Source organism: Chelonoidis abingdonii, chromosome 14, assembly GCF_003597395.2.
Source record: "Chelonoidis abingdonii isolate Lonesome George chromosome 14, CheloAbing_2.0, whole genome shotgun sequence".
In the NCBI taxonomy this organism is placed as follows: domain Eukaryota; kingdom Metazoa; phylum Chordata; order Testudines; family Testudinidae; genus Chelonoidis; species Chelonoidis abingdonii.
In genome coordinates this window covers 30,967,356-30,983,501 of record NC_133782.1, presented here as the reverse complement: position 1 = coordinate 30,983,501, position 16,146 = coordinate 30,967,356, and the positions used below count along the sequence as shown (strand labels likewise).

General features: G+C 47.1%; 1 protein-coding gene across 20 annotated transcripts in view; it reads left to right on the top strand.

The window, feature by feature from the left end:
* CHD6 (chromodomain helicase DNA binding protein 6) overlaps positions 1 to 16,146 on the top strand; it is a 208,712-nt gene that overhangs the window by 313 nt on the left and 192,253 nt on the right. The window lies entirely within an intron of this gene.

Here is a 16,146-nt window from a genome sequence, read left to right as displayed (position 1 = left end):
GGCTCGGCCATGGCGGGGGGCTCCGTCCTTGGGCTGCGGCCCGGCCGGACGGGTCACACCTGTGCAGGCGGCGCGGCCCGGCCTGGCGCGTTGTGTTGCGGGCGCTCCCCGGGGCTGTTCCCCTCCCCCCGGCAGCGGTTGCTGTGAGGGGGGCGGGACCGTCTGCCCCGCAGAAGTTGTGGCCCGCGGCCAGCGCTCCGCCCTCCCGCAGCCCCGGCCCGCCGCACGGGACGATCCCTGGCCGGAGCTGGGTCGAGCCTGGTTGGTAGGTGCGGGGGCAGCCCGCCCTCCTGCCGCGGAGCTTTGCGCGCTCACCTGCCCGCGGGCCGCCAGGTGCGGGCATCCCTTGTTGGCCGTTGGGGGCGGGGGGCTGCAATTCTCCGGCAGTATACGAGCCCGAAGTGTGCCCCTGCCACGGGGGCTCTGTGACTGGCATAGTGCGATGTGAAACCAGCCTGATACCATGGCCCTGGGCAGTCCCTCCAAAGTGAGCCCGTGTGTAGTGACACGGGGCACTGCGGGCCCGGATGGCATCATACAGAAAATCGGAGCCAGTGACCCTCATAGGAAGTATGCTACAGTTGGAAGTGAAAGCAGGTGGTGTCCAGAGTCAGTACAATCTTATGTAAAGTATCCGCTGTGGTTGTATGTATGGGTCTAGGGCAACTGATGAGATTTAGGATCTTTGTTTACCAACCAGTAGTTAGGAATTAGATATGCCAGCAGATGTTGGGTACCATGCTACCTGAGTAGGATGGTGAAGAGGGCTGCTTTGAACATATGTATGGATTCAAGACACTGCTATGGCAAAGCTATTTAATAGTTACATCCGAAGAGGATCGGCAGTGCAACATTTCTGGCTGTCTATTCTGTATTTTGGTTAGAATTATAGCAAAGTAAATTAATAATTAAATCTTTAAACTGTAAGGCTAGCAGAGAAACCCCTTCAAAGGCCAGGGTACCATCTTTAAGGGCTTCCTGCCAACTGACCTATGGCAAGCAAGGTCATCTTCCACCTTGTATTGATTAGGAGAAATAAATGAATGCTATTAAGGAGCAACCCTTCTTACAGAAGCATCTAATCTGTTCTGCCTCTCTTGCTGTATGCAAAGCAGACACAGATCTGTTGTGACATTGCAGCCATGTCACAACGGAATGGCATCACTGGCACATTAGAGTCACATCTCATTCATGCTGCAGTCATCTCAGGGTTAGCTAGCAGTTATGTTACAAAGCTTTAATCCTAATCATTTTGGTGATTACTTTGTGGAATTATCTGTATCCTTACCAGTGACTTTACTGATAATCAGAATAGATTTTAGTGTTGATCAGTAGGATTCTTAGGGTAAACGTTCCGAGAAGTCAGAGAGAGACCTACAGACAATATAGAGATATTGCTGGCTAGTGGCACACTTAACGACTGAGGTTTTCTCTATTTATCAATTTACTTTCCTGACTATTGTGCTAAACTCACAGTAAAGTTAGTAGCTGAGGAGGATGAATACACAGACTCTGTCAAGGCACAAGGAGCTGGTCTTGCTGGGACAGCTGCTGGCCTTTGATGTGGGAAATCCTTTTACTAACTTTGGTAGGAAAGTGCTCGGTTTATTTCCTGAGTGAGTTGAGACACTTCTTGCAAAAACATAGTCTCCTCCTTCCCCTCTTTAGGAAACATAGCAGATGCTTTCTGGGGCTAAAGAATGTTGGGTTCCTATTATTAGGTCAGTAGAGTAGCAGAACAGATTGAATGGTGATGCATAAGGGTTAGATTATCACATGCACCTATATAGAAGGCTCTGATTCCTTTCTCTGTAATTGCTGGCGTCACTGAAGTGCTGTCTTTGGGAATGGCCTGACTGTTAAGGGTAGTACTCCCAGACTGTGTCTCATTTCAAAGCCTTTCATTTACAGGTTTACAGTTGCTTGGCAGGTGGCACTGTTCATATTGCTGAATTGTCAGTGTCAGGTTGGTTAGAATATAGCAAAATGAGAGGGAAGGTTGAGCAATTCTCATGTGATCCCACTTCAGCATGTTAACGTTGTTCCCACAATCATATCCATGTTATAGATAAGAATGTAGCTGCTCCAGTGCTGTCTTTAGTCTCTTGTTTACTTCATTCAGGTGGCATCTCTGTCATGTTCTTCTCCAGAAGGCAGTTAATTTTGGACCACCCAGCACCATAAATGCTTCAAACTTTACGCTTTTACACAAGAAATAAATCTCTCTTGGAGAAAATTGGCTGGTTCACTTGTAGGTGCTGCCCCCTCTGCTCTAGTTCTGTTTGGAGCTGCCATATGCAGGTGTCCTCCTCACTGACTTGGTAGAGAAATTGTTCTTCCAGTACTGGCTTTTAATACTGTCTTCTCTTTAGTTTTGAGATGTTGAAGGTTAAATAAATTTAAGTAAATGAGCAACCTTTTAAAATCACCTGCTAAGGAAAGATCAGCAACTCCCTCTGGGGCCTTGGATGTGTCACTTGCATAATCTGTGCCTTAGTTTCTCCTCCTATAAGGAGTGTGTGTGCACATAGCAGAGATGTGTTGAAAGTTAATGATGTCTCTATAACACTTTGAAGGTCTAAAGTATGATATAGTATGCAATATTATTAGGATTACGTCTCAGCAAAACCTCTGTGGACACTTTATGTCAGGGGTTGGCAACCTTTGGCATGTGACCCATCAGAGTAATCTACTGGCAGGCCGATGTACGTTGACTATCTGCAGGCACGGCCCCCTGCAGCTCCCGTTGGCTGGGAACGGTGAACCGTGGCCAATAGGAGCTGTGGGGGGCCATGCCTGCGGATGGTCAACATAAACAAAATGTCTTGCAGCCTGCCAGTGGATTACTCTGATGGGCTGCATGCTGAAGGTTGCCAACTCCTGCCCTATGTAATAGCATTTAAAATGTTGCAAAATAAAAAGTAATATTTTAAATTGACTGACAATGCAAGCTTGGTTCTTCACTTATTGGGATCTGCAGACAATGCCTTGAAACTGTTGCTTTCTGTTTTTCATAACATCCAAAGCATCTAAACACAGCCATGGATTGCAGTATTTCTCAGAAAGTAGCCGTTTCTTTTCAGGGGTCACTGCATCTGCGTTAACAATTAACTAGCTTGACCCTCTGAAATTAGCTAACTTTTTGCACCGTTTTTCTGTGGTGTGTGACTAAAGTATGTCCTTTTTGGAGGGTGTCATTAAGCTTTGTCACTATCTATTTCGGTGTGTTATATAGCAGTTTGCTAGGTGGAGAGAACTGTGCCTTATTTAACTAGTTACATTAACCCTTCTTTCCATTCTCTTATGTGTCAGAATTAGGAAATAGACTCTTTCTGTGCTACCAGTCTTCATTAGTAGTTGATTTCAGTAGTTTTCTGGGCCCTTTGTCAATGTTGCTAGATCCAATAATGTGTATCTTTTTGCACTCCGCTGATTTCTAGTGACTCAGTGAATTGTTGGTGTTCAGAAATGGAGATGTTCTTTATGTTGCACTGTTGCATCTCTGAATGAGAAACAAATGCCTAAATTTCTTTCCCTAGAATTGTGGTTTCATAATTTTTAAGATTAATATCCCTCGAGGGAGTCTTAATATTTTCTCCATAATAACTTCTCCAGGGACGTAAAGTTTTACAGGTAGATGATACAAAGTATTTTGTTTAATGGTATCTTATTTCTAAAGTCATTTGCTCATGCATACTAACTCATTTTAAAGAGGGTAGCAGCTAGACTTCTGGCCTTGCAAAGCAACGAGACTGTTGACTCAGGGGCTTTTGTGCTTTTGTATGAACTTGTGGGGTTCTGGCCTGAGTTCTTGGAGATAAGAGCTAGTATCTTGCACATCGATTTCGAGGAGAGATTTGCTCTTGAAAAGGGGAGAGGGAAGGATTGATCAGGCTCCTGTTCCTGGTGATCCATTAATAAAGGAATGTGGATTTGGTGTGTTGGGTACAAGGGAAGCAGGCTGGTTCCTAAGACATTCTCTGAAGTTGTCTTAAAGGAACACTGCTTCCTGTGAGCCCTAAACTTGGATTCTGTCCAGAGGTCAACAGAGCCTTACATGAGTAGAAGGGATTTTTAATTATTACTTTAATTAAGAGTGAAAGCTCTCTTTGCTTTCAGGGAGGTAGATTTTAACCCTCCACTGAAATGTTTGAAAGGCAGATACTGCAGCCTTGTGCTACCACCTGGAAGCAGAGAGAGAGCTGCTGCCAGGATGTGGAAGTGCCCAGTGTCCAAGCTGGATGAAGTGCAGAAAGCAAACTCCACAAAGGGAGTAACCTGTGGGCGTTTAGTAACAACCACCCATGGATACAATGGTGGCCTATTTTGATTTAAGACACCTCAAAAAAATATTCCTCTAGGCTCTTTGACAAATAATAGAAAATCAGAGTTACCTTTGCCCCCAAAGCGATGGTACTGTACACTAGATATTATTGCAGTTTGTTAGTATATTGGTGGTTGCCCCAAGGTCCTGACTGGCATGGGGGTCCCAGTGTGCCAAGTCTCTACAGGCACCTGGGGATAGCAATGCCTGCCCTAAAGAGCTTGCAGTGGAATTTCTAGATGGCTAACTGAGTGAGAGAGTTGGGGACAATCTTGCTGACATTGTTACAAAAGAATGAGTCTTCAGAGAAATGCAAAAAACTTGTGTGTGTGTAAGCTCATGATATTAAAAAACATCTCCAAAATCAAAAAATCTCAGATTCCCTTAATATTTCAGGCTGGTAGAATATTTTCTATCTATGTGTTAGGACAATGCATCCAACCATCTCAATTTTCCCTTGTATGGGATTATCTAGCATGCAGTCTAGCAATCGAACAGTATGTGGCTATTATTATTTATTTAATATTGATGATGTGGTTGTGCCCGGAGGAACTGCTTTCAACTCTGCTCTTGGGTTTTAATGCTCAAGACAGGCACTTGATGGTCAGGTAGGAGAATGTTTCCTGGGTGCTATTCCAGCAGTTTGTGAGCTCCCTGGGGAAGTAAGTGAGAATTGAGGGTACTGTGCCTTTGGTAGGAGGCATACCTCACCTGTTGAGATTGAGCCCCAAAAGCTTCAAGGAGAGGTAGGCACTTGAATGACGTTATTTAGTTAATAGCATATAGGGATGTTCATCCCTTCACCAATGTAAGGCCCCTTTCCATGAAGGAAGTGAGGCAGTTGGCCATTGTGCTTCAGCCAGAAACTGTTTCCTTACTGCTTGGGGAGTTGTATTCTCCAGAGGCAATAATACCTGGTTTGCAATGGGTGTAAGCTCCACTGTGAAATGAGGAACAATGGGAGGAGCAAACCTGCCTAGCCATTCTAAATATGGAGGCAAGTGAGGGTGAGTTCAATAGTGTGTGTGGAGAAAGCTGCATGCCAATGGAGTTTGTTTTTAATCACAATGTGCTGTTTCTAAAAGTTGTGCAGAGAGGCCACTAGTTCCAGTTTATGTTCCTAGTGTGAGTACATGCAGTGTTCAGGTTGCACAGTGACAGTAAATAAAAGTCAAGACATGCCAACCATAAGCATCTCACAGTGGCGTTATATGGTCCCTGCTGCATGCAAGTTGTATTTGCCATTCATCTCTCTCATTCTTCATGTACTTCAATTTATTTTTGTTAATATTTAGTATATTACAGTTGCTATAGGATCCCTAATTTCCACAATTTGCCTTTCTCCCTAACTTTGACTGCACAGTCTTATTGTTGCATTAACAGTTTTTAGCTTTTAATTTTCTTTTCTTTTTTTTTAATTCTGTGATGTTAAGATGTAACCCTCTCCAGCCAGTAGCTCACTGGGAGGGATGGACTTGGATGGGGCCAGAGGCTGGAACTCTCTTGGATGTCTGCCTTGAGACAGCTCTCAGCCAGGTTGGGATTACAGAACAGCAGCTTCTTGAGTCACTTTTGGGTGGCTGCATCCTTGCCACGGAAACGTCTTTTTGCAGATGGAACTGAGGAATGTGTGAGGGTATAGCAAATTTCTGAGACCCCCAAAGTCCTGTGAGTTTTGGAGCCCAGTTTGCTCACGTTAAAAAACCAATCAACCAATGACTCTTAGGACTGAGCCCAGACTGGGAAAGCTTCACCCCAAAGGAGAGTTGTTCTGAGTGTCCAAAATGGATGTGCAATGGAATCTTCCGTACTAGGAGCACTACCAGCACAATGCAGACATCCCTGCTTATTCCAAAGGGTGCTAGACTCTTCCAGCAAAAGAGAAGAAAGTAGAGAGGGACAGTAGATTCTCAATCTGAAATGGACCATTAGATCATCTGGTCTGACCTCCTTCTATATCCTAGTTAAAAATGTGTGTCTTATTTCCAATCTGATAGGTAAGTGAATGTGAGACAGCTGCTCTAGGATATGCTGTGAGGGGACATGGGGCAGGTGTGCTGGGATACCACTCTAGCTCAGGAGGAAACACTGTGACACAAACAGGGAGAGGGTGTGGGGGTGAGTTGTTAAAGGAAAAAACCCTAACTTGAGAGGGTCTCTTGGAAATTTTAGGTGCCTTATTTTTGGTGCTCAACTTGAGACACCTTGGATAAAACTCTGAAGTGGTGAGCGCTCCCAGCTCCGGCTGAAATTGATGGGAACCTCCCTGAATTTTAGACTCAAGGTGTCTCTAATTGGCACCCAAAACCAGTGGCTACTTTCAAGAATTTTGACCCATGTGTATTTATTAAAAACCTACATTTGTCATGAGGATTTAGGAAGCAAATTGTCCTTTGTTGTATTAAACCTCTCTCTTCGCAAGCCATGGAGGAAACTGAAAAATTGGGGTTGGTCACTTACTCTCATTTACACTGGAGGTTCTATGGTCTCTCCTCCACTTGCATGTGCCCTTTTGAGTGAATATACACATTGAGCTCACTTAAACTATTTCTGGCATCATTGTAACTGGTTCCAGGTGTGTTCTCCTTATTACATATTGACAGTTTTGCTCAAACAGGTAGTCTCTCTGAAACCAGAGTGAATTTCTTAAGTACAGCCACTAGGCACACACAAACCCACACAATGTACATTCCATCCCAAAATGAGGCCAGCACTAGGTTCTGGGTGAAGTTTTATCTGCCCAGAAGTCAGGAAATTCCAAGTGATTGGTTCTTAGAACTCTTAACTCTGCTCTTTGCACATATATAATAAGTCATTAAGGTTAACCCTACCTACAGAAATAAACATCAGTGCTTTGCTACTTATGAGGAGTTAGTACTTCTATTCCTATGGAAACCATAGCCTTGAGTTTCCTGGCTTTTGTGCATGTAAACACCTGAAACATAATGCTGAATTAACATGGGTTTTAAATTTAATGTTCTTGTTTTTTTTTTTTTTTTTTTTTACAAAATAGTGATTAAATGCTTTGTGTGTATTTGTTAAATATCTGGGAAGAGAGAAGAATGGAGTTCTTTCTGAGATTCTTAGGTAACTGTCTGGATCCAATACTCAGTGCTTGCTTAAGCCAGGAAGGAAAATATGTTGTGTGTGTGTGTGTGTGTACAGTGTGCTGCTCTTTTTTAGTTTATCTTTTAAAGGTTTGGAAAACCTACTTTTTTTATTGATCTGTCTTGGTTCCTGTGTGGTGCCCTTCACGGGGTATGTTTGAGCATTTCCCAGAATACACGTCTGAGCACATGAAGCCATATATGTTTCACTGTCCTTGCTCCAGCCAGTCAGGCCTGGCGCTGTTTGTTCTTGGTGTGGTGTTATTGTGGGCAGGCTGACGGGAGCAGCGCTTGCAGTTATCTGTGAAGACACTGAGGTTTGTGGTCACCCTGATCTTTCGATAGACAGTTACAGATTCGTGGGCCAGTCATCGAGAGAGTATTTTCTACACACATACAAGCCTAGTTCTGGAGGGCAATGGTTACCTCGAATCACTGGAATGTAGCTGGGTTGGCCACTCTTGGAGTTAGCTTGGGCCAGTCCCATGAAGTGTTTGAGAGATGAGGACTGAGCTCTTGAATTTGCCCTGGTATCCCACAGGAAGCCAGCATATAAAGTGGCTTTCTGCTGCCTGTGGTGCTGTGTGGATGGCTGCATGTTTAATTTAATGTAGCTTTTTCAAGGATGGTGGTTTCATACCCAGGTGTAACGGATTACAATAATGAGTCCTGCAGGCTCTGAGTGCTATGCCTAAGTCTGACAGGAGGGAGGGTGCAGTGCTCTGGGCAGCTATCGCTGGAAAGGGAGTTCTGTGGCTGTGTGTCCAGTTGCTTTATGAAATGCAGGCAGACACTGGGGCCACAAGCTCCCCTGCTGAGCTGACGGTGATGTTAGAGAGGTGCTAAGCTCTTAGTGCTTCACTCTCCCCACCAGCCTCTCCTTGATTTTCCTGGTTTCAGCTGCCACTCTGAGTCACTGCTCATGGAAATGGTGCTGCTCATGCCTGATATGAAGGAGGGTGGTCATCTGAGCATGGCCAGCCAATATCCATGCTGTCCTGATGTCCCCAGTGACTTGAAGTAGATGAGAGCCACGTGAGGGAGAGGATGGATCCCAGTGAGATGAGGGCTGCTGTAATGGAGCAACAGGTGACCATCTTTACTGGGTGAGGGCTGAGGGGAGCTGTGGAAGCCATCTTGGTGTGATCCTGGTAAGCCTGTCCCATCTCTGAGTGGGATGTGCCGAGGACTTGTTGAGATGCTGGGCAAAGATGCTGGGCAAAGAGATCTGGGCAAGTCACTGTACCTCTCTGGGTGTCATTCCCCATTTGTAAAATGGAGATAACTTGTCTGCCACACCCCACCCCTGGGCTGTGGGGAGGGGGGGATGCCATGGTGATGGCAGCCACAGAGCATCTAAATAGAGGTTGTCAGTCACTAGTGCTGCCTGCCCACTCCTCTTTCACTGATTAGCAGGAGCTGGTCAGATGGCTGTCTATTCATCTCTGTGAGCCTGTGGACTGGCTGCAGGTGTCTCTAATGATCAGCATTCTTGGTGGTAACTGGCGTTACCTGTGGGTGTTTCTGCCACATACGCTTTGGATTGGAGAGGTGAGATGTTGGGGTGAGTTGAGGGGTTCCCCATGGATCCAAAGCATGGCCAATGTGCTGTGCACCTCTTAGCTGCCAGGAGGGGCACAGCAATTCTCCAGCAGAGAGGAGTGTGAGAGCATAATGCTTCCTGTTGAGGGTTTCAGGGCTTGCAATGGGCTAGGTTCTGTTGGAAAGGGGATTCTGTAAAAATGGCCTCCCAGAGCTCCATGTTTATCATCCCTTCATCGCTAGCTGCAGATCATATGTGCTCGGTTTTATGATTGAAAAGATGTACACACCACCGGTTCTGCATAATTCCCCAATCTGGGCTCGCTCTTTCTCCAGTAATGAAAGTACTGCAGTCTGCCTTTGTGACACCTGTGCATTCCCATTAGCCTTCCCTGGGTTTGTACAGGTCTTACCAATTGGAACTTAGGCATCTTCAAGAAAATTGGTTGCCAAGGAATCCAGCTGCCTCTTCTGGACAAGCGTTGTTGACTCTGCAGGTCTGACAGGAGTTAAAAGCAATAAAACTTCAATTAATAAAGTCATCTGACTCTGATGCTCATTGGGGCAAGTCTAGAGTAAGAAGGGCTGCTTCTCAGTAACCACTTTTCAGAACATTTCATTTATCTTTTCAAAGGTTTGAAGTTCTATAATAGGTGCATATCCAGAGCTCTTGACGTGTAGCCTGCGCATTACATATTACGACCTAAACATACACACAAGCCTGCCCATGAATGTGCGCCCCTGACCCACACCTTCCTCAACAGCTGGAACAAGCTTTGCAGAGTGCTTGGAAGGATGAGAAAATGAAGGGAGTGGGGAGAGGTTCCAAAATGAACATCCAGACAGCAACCTGCTAGCAGTACCCTCTGTTTGGTAACGAGGGACACCAGCTCAAGTGACTCTTAAAACATGCTAGAATACATGACACACATAGGCATGAGGACAGTTGCCACAGAGCATTTCCTCACAGCATTTCCGGCTGGAGGGATTCTCTCCCAGTGGTTCCAGGATGTTCCAGTGCTTTTGGGATGAGAATAATGAGAACTGTCTTCTCAAAGAGTAACTTCAAAAATCAGTTCGGAGCCCCTAGAAATGTGGGCTTGACCGGGAAGTGCTTTGCCAGCGATATGGTGGGGTCCCTAGGGTGAAGGATTATATGGTAGAATAACGTTATTGCCCGAGGGGTGGAAACATTACTTCTAAGGGGCTGCAGTGGCTGCAGCTGGAGATGGGAACCATTGCTCCGTGAAGGGCACTTGTTAAACCCAGAGGACAATAGATTTTGCTTCAATGTTCTCAACTGCCCATGTTTCTATAGAGCCTCAGGTGCAGGCTGAGGCTCTAGGCTCAGAGCAGCTGCTGCCATCTTGGATTAATCCTTCTGTGCTAGCTTCTCTTCGTCTCATGGTTTGTTTGTTGTTTTTTTTTCCTAGTACAAGGGAGGCTACAAAGCATCGGACAGTCAGGGAGCCCCTCAAATGTGGCACAGACTGTGGTACATCTATGTAAGATTGACTGTTTCAAATCCTGGGTCTCTGCAATGGTTGCTTGCCCCTTTACTGCCTGCTCCTCTGCTGTCACATGGACAGTATGCCTGGTAAAGAATTTCATCAGGCTGTGTGGTGTCTGTAAGCCTCACCCCCAGTAGGGGGAAGCATGAAGAGTACCGCCAGAGCAAGCTCCTGGGGAAAAGCTACCCAAGTTGGACAAAGTACCTCCATGAGTGCAGGAGACTTCTCACTTCCAGAGGGAACGAAGTGGGCTCCCTGTCCTGGGAGCCAGGTGTGCAAGCAGATGAAGAGGGGGTGGGGCCATAGTGCTACTGCCACCTGTCTGCTTATTTGGCTAGTGACTAGTGCCATGGCAGGTGTCCTTGTATTCCTGGCATCGTCATAACTTGTTCTGCCTCCTCTACCCCCCAGATCCCTGCATGTGAGTTTATACGTGTAATTCTGCTCAGGGCTGAAACTTAATGTCCAGGCTATAATCTAGGCCCTTGGGAACAGGAGCTTACAGTGGCAGCATTGACCCAGCTTTGCATAAAGTGCCCTCACTTCTCAAGGCTGCTTTAACATGGCTTATAAATAACAATTCAAAATGCACAGTACACATCCTGCAGACAACATACTGTGTGTGCAAAGTTTATTGCCCCGTCCTAAGAGCATGCAGCATAGAGCCCAGAGAGGTACAGGGATGGAGAATGGAGAGAGTGGTCTTAGAAAGAATTCCTCCTGCAGTTCCACTGTGCGAGTCTCTGGTGTGAGTGCCCTGGCATGTAGTGCACTCGACAAAAGCAGAGCAAGGCTTGTACTCACTAAGCTGTGTGTAGTGCAGTGACACATCAGAGAGCAGGGTTCCTATTTTGCTAGGCACTGTGTAAGATGGTCTCTGCCCTGCAGAGCTTACAGTCTAAAAACCAGCTAAATGGCCTTAATGTAGACAGATTTAAAGGCTGTCTGCCATGATGAGCTTGTGCAACCTGGTAAATATTTACTAGAGGAGAATCTGGTCAGTAAAATATGAAATATCTGTTTCTGTGGTTCACTTGTTAGGGGTAAGGTCATCCCTATCAGGATCTCCCAGCAGGGGTTACACTCTGCTGCAGTGTCAGAGACGGGCAGGATACTGATGTCTATAGCCAAGAATCTCAATGCATGCTAGAAACATTAGTTCAGTTTCTCAACCTCCCATGAGATAAGGTATTTTTGTTATCCCCATTTTACAGATGAGGGAACTGAGGCACAGAGGGTACTTTGTTGAGTCAGTTATTGTGGAAACTGGGTGCTGAGTGCAGCCACATGAGAATTTTTCTCTTTTCTGGCATCTGACATCCACTGTACTGAGTGGATGACAGGACCTGGGAGGAGAGGGCCAACATTTTTCAAAAGTGGTCTGTGTTTTGGGGTGTCTCAGTCTGTGGGTGCTCAACTTGGGACATGTAATGCTTGATTTTTTTCAGAGGTGCTAAGCCTTTGACTAATAACCTTTATGGGAGCTGCAGATGCTCAGCACCTCTGGAAAGCCTGTGTCTAAGTGAAAAACTTTGGTCTAAGTAACTTACATAAGACCACACACTGAATTCATGGTGGAGATGGAAATAGAAGTCAAGACACCTAAGTCAGCTCCCTGTTTCAGCGGGAGTGTGGCATTGTTGTCCAAGCTCTCAGGTTAAGGCTCAGGGCTGTGCATCAGGCCAGCAGAAATACAATCTTTTTCCTTTCAGACAACAATGTTATTGTCACTCTCTTTTGTGATAAAGCTGCATCAAAAGTAGCTGAAGGTTGAATCATGGCTATAATTGTCCCTCCATAGTGTGTGGAGCCTTTGTGGAATGTGAGGAAAATGGATTTAAGTAATAGTAATTTGAAGTAATGGTCAATTGAAACTAGTAATACTGCACATGCTAAGTAAACCATCTTGAGTATGTCTACATTGCAACCAAAAAAACCTGTGGCACTGGGTGTCAGATCCTGGGTCAGATGACTCAAGTTTGGGTTTATGGGACTAAAATTTGCAGTATAGATGTTCTGGCTTTGACTGGACCCTGGGCTTCAGCCTGAATCTGAATGCCTACACTGCAATTTTTAGACCTGTGGCCTAAGCCCTGCAAGGCAGAGTCAGCTGACCTGGCCAGACAAGGCTGTGTTGTGGGTCTTATTGCAGTATAGACGTTACCTTGTGGTTCTGGTCTGAAAAGTGACAACATGGCACTGTGAGGCTCCACGTTCTTTATGGCTCTCAGTCAAATTTACTGGGTGTACAGAAGGGGTTTTACCAGCAAGATCTGTAAACTCCACTGAGGGTCTGCGGTCCATGCTGAATACTGTCCTGCTTGTGCACCATTGCCAGTAATAAAGGTTCTCTGAGTGGAATGATGCTGTTGGTGACACCTGGGCAAGGCCTTCAGTGGGGTTGTGCTGGTGGCCTAGAGGTTGGAGTTCATTTAACATTTCCCACAATGCATGAGCTGGAAAGTCTCTAGAGCAGTTGATGATGCTGCAGGGATGACAGCAGTTAAAAGCAGCATAAAATTATTTATTGGGTAGCCAGCATTGTAGCTCTGCCCCAGTATACACAGGCAGCAGATCTGTGCAGAAAAGTGTGTTTTTACAGACTCCTCAGAATGGAAAGGCACTTCAAAGCTGGGAAGTTGTGCTTTGTGGGAGACTGCATGTGTGTGCATGCATGGGTATCCTGGCAAGAATGCTGTCACCGTACAAAGCTTGCCTTGAGTCTGCTTCCTAACCTAACCCTTTGTGCTTTATGAGAGCATTAGTGCCCATGCTGAATCTGGCTTCTGGCTCAGAAGCCCCTGAGCCTGGGAGCAGTGTTCCCACTTAACAAAATTTATTCCTTGCGTGTATGTAAAAAATCATGTGCATCAATATGGAGGTGATGTGTGGTAGGGGTAGGCCCAAGGGGTTTGGAGTGTGGGAGGGGGCTCAGAGCTAGGGCAGATGGTTGGGGTGTGGGAGGATGAGGGCTCTGGCTGGGGTGGGGATGAGGGGTGTGGGGTGCAGCTCAGGGCTGGGGCAGAGGGTTGGGGTGTGGGGGGAAGAGGGCTGTAGCTAGAGGTGAAAGCTCTGGGGTGGGGCCGGGGATGAGAGGTTCAGGGTGCAGGAGCAAGCTCAGGGCTGCGGCAGAGGGTTGGAGTGCGGGCTTTGGGGTGGGGGTGGGGGTGTGGGGTGCAGGCTGCACCAGAGCTGTGGTGGAGAGAGAGGACTCCCTACCTACCCCTCGGCCCCCTCTTACCGCAGCAGCTCATGGTGCCTTTCCCTGGCTGTGGCAAATCTGGCAGGGTCGGGGCAGGGGCTCCCTTCTCTTGCCTGCCTTGTGGCTGTGCAATGTACAGGGAACTTAGCTTGGAAGGGCTCTTCCTTCTCCACGTCTGCAGCACCTGCCCCCTGCTGGTATTGGGAGGCCTCTGGGCTCTCTTGGACACAAGCCCCAGATATTCAAAGCAGTTGGTTGGGGTGTGGATTCCCAGGACAATGAGGAGAAGGTGGAAAATAGGGTCCAGGCTTCTCTTTGACTGTCTTATCCTGGCAGGTGAGCTGGTCATTCTCTAGCTCCCTATCTGAGGAGCTCCAATTTCACTTCCACCATCTCCTAGCACATTTCACAGCCCTGCTGCCTTCATGGAGGTCCTGCGTGGTCCTATAAATGCTGTGCCAGGCCATGTGTTAATGGCATGGTCACAGAAGTGGGTGTTCCCAAGATGTTCTGCCCTCCCACTGCATGCAGGAAGTTTCTATCTTTGCAAGAGTCAGCTTCAATTAAAAAAAAAAATAAAAAAAATTAAAGGTAGGAAATGAGATGCTAAAATCACCCATATCCAGGAATATGGACTTACTGTCTGCAGAGGATGCATGCGTTTCTCTTCTGCTCCCCCAAGGAAAGCTCTGCAAGGATCATCCTGAGTGCAGCTGTGGCCTTCCCTCCCACTTATAGGCAGTGTGAATTGGGGGGCAGCAGCCTGTAACCAGGGCCGGCTCCAGGCACCAGTGGAGGAAACACATGCCTAGGGTGGCATTCCATTCATTTTTGGGGCAGCACAGTCTGAGCGACATTTTTGCTGGGGACGGCAACAATAGTAGAGCCGGCCCTGCCTATAACCCTGCAGATCTGGGATGTCTCCGTCCATGGCCTATCTCTGAGCACTGCCCTCTGTCTGGGAGCAATGTGCACTATCAAGTGTTGGATCTAGCTCAGTGATTCTCAGACTTTCTGTATTGGTGGCCCCTTTCATGCAGCAAGCATCCCCCCTCCTTTAAAATTAAAAATAGGGGGAGGAGTAATTTAATTTAATTTTAACAGGGGCTTGGGCCTGTCAGCCGCATGGATGGCCAGGCTCCAGCCTGTCGGCCCCATGGGGCTGATAGCTTGTGACCCCCTGAGGGGTCGTGACCCCCAGTTTGAGAACCCCTAGCTCCTAGAGGACTTGCTCAGTGAAAAACTCAGGGTTTCAAGGAGAGTAAGATGTGGGATTGATGGCTCCTCCCATCTTGCTGCAGAGGGCTGGGTGGGCTCCCAGAGAGGGAGGAGCAGATTTAACAGCCACTTCCCCCACCCCCCGTCACCACTTACACATGCTTAGACTCCTCCCTGCCTGTTGTGCTGGAGGAGAGGCACACCTCCCGTGGGTGTTTTCTGCCAACTTTTCATGGACTACGTTCAATGTAACGTTGTTCAGAAACAGCATATCAGAATCTGATTGCTGAGAACATGAAGGGTTCTCTCAGCCTGGTGACATAGATGAACTCCCACAATGGAATGCATTCATACTTAGGGAGGAGAGCAGTCAGAGAAAATGCTACATCTGTGCAACATGGCTGTGCTAATGCTGCAACAGAAAATGAATTTGTGGTGCCTCCTGACATTTGGGTGCTAGATTGCTCCTCTGGGACTTCATTTCATTGGTACCATCATGGAGAGATGTGGGTGCAGGTCCACCTGCTGTAACTCTATGTTGGGAGAAGGTGGGCATTTTTATGAGCATGCACCAAATGGTGATTTCAGACAACCATAATTTCATGATCCTGTAGCCGCTGATTGTGAGAAGTCAGAGGGGAAGCAAATAAACTGCCATATGCTAGGCAGTTCTTAGGTAGAAGGACTGAGATGGTGGCCTGTGGACCTCTGGGTCAAGCCTCCTCTGAGGTTAAGGGATGTCTGCCATCACTTGCTGCTGGAGCCTGCCTGCTGGCGTTCTTGCCACCGTGCCATCCATGCCTGCTTGGAATAGGTGCTCAAAGCTGCAGTGCCCCAGCTGCAGGCCAGGGGCTGTGGTTGGCTGTCTCTCACCTGCCAGCTCCCTTTTACTGTCAGCACAGCTGCTGGGCTCCATAGAGCTGCTTTTTCAGTTTTCCCTTGCTGCTGCTGAGGATTAAAATCCACACCGGATTAAACTGCCTGAGACCCACAAGCCATTGTCTGGAGCCTGATTCTTGGCCAGCTGATTTAAAGACACTAGAATTAGGTTCGGTTGAAGGAGAAACCTGTGACATGCATGGCTGCTCCCCACCACAAGGGCAGCTGAGTAGGAGATGCTGAGTGTGATGGAGTAGGGACTGTCTGTGTGGGGAACGGGAAAGCAGGGGATGTCTGTAGGTGAGGGACAGGTAGTCAGGTTGTAATGTGAGCCGGCAGGGGGGAGGGGGAGCTGCTGGGCGG